Here is a 7,162-nt window from a genome sequence, read left to right on the forward strand (position 1 = left end):
TCCTTTTGTTATCTGACGTGACTGAGAATGTTTTACCAGAAATTTATGTTGAGTTATTGTTTTAGCGATTATTGTTATTGTGTAAGAGCGTGAAATTACATTTTAAAGTAGGTGTCCACTGCTGAATCATTATGGAAGATTTATATTTAAATAACTATCGCCCGCGATTACGTCCGCGCGGAATGAAAAAAAATACTTAATTAGTTGACTATGTGTTCTTCCAGGGTATGCTCTATATCTATGCCAAATTTTGGTTAGATCCGTCTACCCTTTCTGGCGACAACTTCTAAAAAACATCCATCCATCCATATATACATTCGTATTTATAATATAAGTAAGATTCGATTTTTATACAAGTTGTAGGTACACTAGTTCATACACATAGAGAAAAACAATTATAAGAAAATAAATATGTTTATTATATCTGTTGTCTGTTGCACATTTGTATCCTGTTCTCTTAATACCTAAGACCTTCAAAGATATTTAGTTGTAATACTTTCGCAAATATTTTACAAGAAAATTCAACATAACGTTCAACTGCATAACTCCTGTACAAACACACGAAAAAAACGTACATACACACTTTATCTGAGTAGGTCGCGTCACAATCTAACGAATGATAATAAATGCCTCAGCGTAAAGAAATTTACGCATTACCCGTATTGTCGTACTTTTTGTACTTTAAATAAAAAAGAGTATTCGTCAATAATTATAATTCTACTTAGGAGATGTGTTTTTCAAGAAAATACAAAGTAGATTAGCTTTTGTTTTTTGTAGGCGACGTAGGCGAAAAGGCAAGTAAGCCTGAAGTATAGGTTATTTGTAGTCATAAATTACACCAACAATTATACAAGATTTGTTAGAAAATACAAATGAATACACTGTGACGTAGAAAGAATACTATGTCTCCCAAAGTACGCGAAGCGAAAAGATCTGTTTTACTACATTGCACGCTTGAGTGAATTATAAAGATTCCATTCATGGCAAAGATTCTATGCAGTCATCAACAAAGTGCTATTTAGTATTAATAGGATATCAACAAACTGTAATATATTTTACTACTATGATACTATGTAAAGTGTAGCCATAATTAGTTTGGTTCAATGAACAGTTTTTTTATTTAGATGCAAGCGTTAAATGTAAGGAAGTAATCAAAACGCTTCTAGGTAGATTAAATGCAAAAACACGTCAACCCTGAAGATTTTTATTTTTTAGAGGTGTAGACTTTATCGATTTATTCTTTTTTTTTTAGTTTACTTCCACCTTTATACATAAAATTCACTAAAGAAATCGTGTGTCGATTTTAAAACGACATTGTAAGGTCACAAGCACAAGTTGGCGAGTATACACAAAACTAGTTTTTAATTGAATGGATTCTATTTCGTATTTATGCTCGATATATTAGTAATAAGGACATATTTGTTCCAGGCATGATTCAATCAGCTTTGTTGACACCGGGCTATTCGTATAGCAGACGATTTCTCTGCGTACAAACGTAGACACTGGAAACTGAAGAACTGAAGTCGGGTTATTTACATTTAATAAAAAGTAAAAAAGCCTAAAACTAGAAGAAAAGTATAAAAAAAGCAAGGTTATGGAAAATAAACCAAAAACAAAGATTTCACCTTCAACATTACAATTAAAACATGACAACAATTTACATATTAAATTGCGTAGTACGTTTTTTTTTTAATTCAGTTTTAGTTTCACGTCTGTTCATTAAAGGTAGGTTTCCACTGAACAAAAATTTATTACTTTTAAGTTTTTTCCAAGATGAGAATGGCAAAAAGTTTTTGTATGATCGTTCGGTAGTGCAGACCTACGCTAAAATAACTCTTGGTCTGAAATTCATGTAAGATTCACAATCGGTATCACTCCATGTCTCGTGTCAATTATAGCATATTCTATTGTCGACCGCGACTCCGTTCGTGTGGAATTCAAAAAAATTTAATAGTTAGCCTATGCACTATTCCAGACCGTAATCTATTTATGTTCCAAATTTCATCCAGACCTGACCAGCCGATTTGGGCACCTTCTAACAATAATCCATTCATTCAAACTTTAAAAATTATGTTATTAAATTACAGGGAATTAATTTTCTGTAAAGCTTATTGAGCTTTGGATGTGTCTGGAGAACCGTTAATAAACCAATGGTATGTCTGGGGAAATACCCTCTTTGAATACCGTGGGTTTCACCCGCTGAAAGACGCGTTCGAAAAGTTTGTCATCTTCGTCGTTATCCTTGAAGAAACTGAGAAAACAATATATGTTGTTATATTTCATATTTTTATACGTTTGACATTTGTATACTTTTGGACAGTTTTGAAAGGAAAATTCACTGTATACGATACTCTAAAAATAAACAATATTTATCCGTAGATAAATAATCTGTAGCAAATGTAAACACAAAGAGCTTTGTCTCAAAGTTCAAATCATAATTATCTTACAAAAATTGAGGGATAAAAAATACAAAGTAAAAGCTCGAATATTTTACGCCGCTATCGATCTGAACATGCAACTAATTTTAGTACTGTATAGTTCTACGTCACATAATATTGTCGATGTTTATTTTCTTACGAACTTTAACAATACTATGTTGACAATTTGAAATTTCTAACTGTTTTTTTTTTACACAAAATACATCTAGAAACACTTCTCCTATGACATGTAATTTTCGTTCCGTAACGAATAGGTTAAGGTCTCTACGAAAAGCGTAAAATAAAAAAAATTAATAGTTTCTTTCACTACATTTATTGTGAATTTCAATTGAAACGTTACTCATTAACTTGTTAAATTCAATGTTATTTTATTTAACTATACATTTTAAAACTATTTAAAATTTTGCATTATAAATAATCACTGTCTAACTCTTTGGTTTAAGGGTTCTTATAGAAATAATGGCTTAAAGATAATGGTAACGAATAATACGAAAAGTCAAATACGAGAAGTCAAATGTGGTTAAAAACAAAGCGAGTTTTATAAAACTTTAAAACAGTATGCAAATTTGGCATGCAAAAAATACTTGTTGGGGGGAAAAAAAATTACAACACCATTCTACAAATGAGACACACTTCAAATAAAATTGTATGAAGTGAAAATTGTGATTTTGAACTGAATGTTTTGGTTGTTTTTTTTTTATCATTTTTACAATAGAAATATACAATAGAAATATAAAACAATTACCTACAGGATGCTGTGATAATTATTTAAAATAATATCATTCAAATGCCGTTTGAATGGACGGGAGATAAGCTTTATAAAATTTATATCACGCAATTGTCAAAACAATAAATAATCTCAGATTCTCATTGAACTCTCCGGAGCGTAACTGGAGTGTGTCAGATTTATTCACCTTCAATATCTAAGTAAGTTTTGCATTATAATTGACTGTACACAAATTTATTGGAACGTAAAATTTTCTTTTAAAGTTTCGGACATTTAGTTTGACTGTTTAAATCAGTTGCTTCCTTATAATATGAGGTTTTCTCACAGGAATGTCGAATTGTATCCGCCTTTATCATTTCATAATGCCCTTGAATTTGTATGTCAATTATTCTTTTCTTGTCATGGACTTTGCCTTGTATCGGCTATCAAACAGCAATTTTCTAGTTAAGAATGTAATAAGCCACCGCTATCCTTAATCGTAGCGGAATTAAATCATTTCTTTGTCGCATAATGTAGTTTTAATGAGCGTTCGTTAGTTAGTAATAATTGTTCCTTATTTGAATAACAGGTCATTAACACGAATTTGTAGCCTTGTGTCTGTCTGGTATCGTTTAGAGTTGGATATAAATTAAGTTTGAGTGTTTTTTTTATTCATTTGGTTTAAAGCTTGTTGTAATTTCAATTTGAGTCTTAAATTTTATTTCTATAAGTTACTACAAAGTTTAATTAATAATGTAACTATAGGTATTACTTGTGATTTTTAGATAAGTATAGAAAACAAGAATTTATAAGTATTTTAACACAGTAATCGAACATTATACGGAAACCAAAGTTACGGATTAACGTATAATATATCAATAAACATTAAGTGCTTGACATTCTGCGGCATTTATGTTAATGTTTGTATATTTTATTCATGGCTTCGTGGATCTTTAGCGTCGTAGTTCTATCAATACTGAAATAGTAACAGTATTTACTAAATCATCTTAATAAACTTTCACATCGCAATATTTTGAAACTCGAGAATGAGGCTTAGAATCTAGGTGTGAACCGCCGGGGACCAAAAATAGCTACGGTTGCGCATCCCGCTTGTGCAGTTTAAAAATAAATCTGTGACTAGTAGTGGTGTCACTCACCCGAAATGCAGGCTCAGGGGAAAGCCTACTTAAAGCCAATATCGCCAATCTGTTGAAGCGGACCTTCACCAATTCAAATTCCGAATGCTCCGTAGTGCCGGCTTATAAGCATACACGCGAATGCAACACACTCCCGCGCTTTTCCAAGTTTATTGTATTAAAACACTGTTATATTTACAAGTGACTGTTTGTATATTTAGAACATTTAGCACAGAGTAAAATAAATTATTTTATTTTAGTGTTCGATACTTAATTTGTGAACGTGGAAACGTGTGCCACTGTTGGCGGTCGGGAGAGTACTGATCGGCGCCGGCGACCGACCGCCATGTTTAAAGCATGCTGCACTAACTTAACTTCTATAGACTGTTATATTATTTCAGGACACTAGACAAAAACCTAAAGATAATATTCAATATATACGATTTTACGACTTATTTCCTACAACGTTTTGAATAAAAAAAGAAAGTATAAAAACTTAAATTATAATTAAATAAAAAAATTATATTTTCCAAGTTTTACTTCATTAAACACCATACACCTTTCCTCTTTTGTAATGTTTTTGTAAATAAAATAAAATGTACATACATCTTACTAATGTTATAAATGCGAAAGTTTGGATGTATGGATGGATACATGGATGGATGTTTGTTACAAGGTATCTCCAGAATAGTTCAATGGATCTCGATGAAATTTGGTATACAAGTAGAACATAGTCTGGAAGAACACAAAGGCTACTACTAAGTTTCCTATTAATACCGCCCGGACGGAGTCGCAAGCGATAGCTTGCTTATATAATAAATATTACACTCTTTATGGAACAGTCCTAACAGAATGAATGAAAATTATGAATTACGAGAATTATGTTTAAACGTTTTCACGAGTGTAAGAATCTAATACTAACTAAGATAGTTTTTATTAACTCTGAAAAATAAATGAAATTTCATCCTTCTGGATATTAGTATCTGTCAGTGGGAATCAATTTCGATTTTCATACATAATATATGTACATCACTGTACCTATATATATTTGTGCCATGTGCTGTTTTTCCTTATAAAGTTTTTCTTGACAACTACATAGTAAAATATCATAAAATATTACTTGATATACTATAATAAATATAACTACCATAAAATATTAAAAATTACCAATACATATTACGATCATTTAAAAGTTTTTAGTACGAACTTTTAATCTATTTATTACTGTAAAGTCAAAGTGAAAGTTTGTTAAAGCCTAGATAGATGTTTTGTTTGTTATTAATATTTTTTACTAATTAAATAATTAGATTAGTATTATGAAAGTATTGGACCGTGAATTTTGACTTTAATTTGTGAGGTTACCCTGTCACAAACACATGTCGAACCGCCCGACACAAATAGTTTATGTTTTTTATAGTTATTAAGTACAATGAGCACAATAAAAATATTAATAGTATTCAGAGCATAAAACTTTTATAACGACACTTATTTGAATGACATACGTTTTAAACTTCTATAAAAATCGATACGTCATTTATAATGCTGTTAGAATGGAGATTTTTTTTGCCGAAAAAAAAAAACAAGAATAAATACACGATTCCACTTACATACAAAAACTTTACGAAAAACCCAAAGATATTAAGCGTCAAGCCCAAATGCGGGGAATTCCAAACTAAGCCGATATGAGAATTAATAACCCTTTACATTTACATGACGACTGACAAAATCAAGAAATTTTTGATTAGACACGATGATATGACACATTAAGGCTTTTCTAAATTTTCTCTGACGTGGCGAATTTCCATGTGCATCGGTAACCTCCTATCATTAACGGTCCCACTGCTCGTTTGCCCTATACTCTTATAAAAAAAAACAATTAGGAGTAGGATGTTTTCTTCGATCACTGCTACGTGCTATAACAAAATAAAACCTTTTATATTTGGCTTAAACATGCTTGATTTAATGACTTTCTTTTAATCATTAACATATCAAATCATTTTCAACGCAAACCTAATTCTGAAAACATCAGGAAGCTTCACATCTGAAAGTAATTGAATTTTTTTTTATTTCTGATTTGTACTCTGATGGTTTTATGCAATAAGTCCTAAAACAATATAATGAATTTTGTACACTTATGTTAAGGTTAATAAGCAATTTAAAAGCCACGTATGATACATACACGTCGTTAGAACCAAAGGAAGTGCCTTGTGAACAAAGTTGAATATTTAATATCATATTCAATCAAAGTACCTACAACCGGAAACAATCGCTTTCTTTAATATTGCTTGTTTCCGTCATATTTTTTTTATGATTTATTCTTTAACATTTAACAATTTAAGTCTTAAAAATTTGGAATAACAAATCATTTACTGAGGTTGGTCTTAGGCAATCCCTAATAATATGACAATACATTAAGACGACATAAACCCAACTCGTTAGTTTTATCAAACAAAAGCACATTGTGATGATTCTCGATGACGTCTTTGTAATCTTATCATTGCCTCATACACAACCCTGAACTATGTGACGTTAGTCTAAGCTATGACCCGGTCTTTGACTTTGACCTGCCTTTTAAGTATATTTTTTAATATACAGAGAATTTACTAAGAATCTTAAGGTAATAAAATTCTACTGTATCAAGATTAATATAAGAAAAAAAATCATTAAAAATTTAATTGTACTTACTAGCAGGATTAAATCGAGTCACGTTTCAAACAACCTTAAATAATTCTTAAGTAATTTTTTTCAGTTGAGAATGTAGCTTAATAGAAGAACAACGATATACATAATATTATTATAACGTTATTTATATTATTAACTTCTCAGTGACAAATGAAAACAAATCTATTCCACGGAAACCGCACATTATCCCATATTAAAAA

The 7,162-nt window shown here is 30.5% G+C and overlaps 1 protein-coding gene across 1 annotated transcript in view; it reads right to left on the reverse strand.

The window, feature by feature from the left end:
• LOC106708866 (monocarboxylate transporter 3) overlaps nt 1-4,627 on the reverse strand; it is a 36,138-nt gene extending 31,511 nt beyond the window's left edge. Inside the window, exon 1 of the mRNA XM_014500448.2 lies at nt 4,302-4,627. The gene's annotated coding sequence lies outside the window, so the exon portion shown is untranslated. The remainder of the gene's footprint in view (nt 1-4,301) is intronic.
• Between the last annotated feature and the right edge of the window lie 2,535 nt (nt 4,628-7,162).

The sequence above is a fragment of the Papilio machaon genome, chromosome 11 (genome assembly GCF_912999745.1).
Source record: "Papilio machaon chromosome 11, ilPapMach1.1, whole genome shotgun sequence".
Lineage (NCBI taxonomy): Eukaryota > Metazoa > Arthropoda > Insecta > Lepidoptera > Papilionidae > Papilio > Papilio machaon.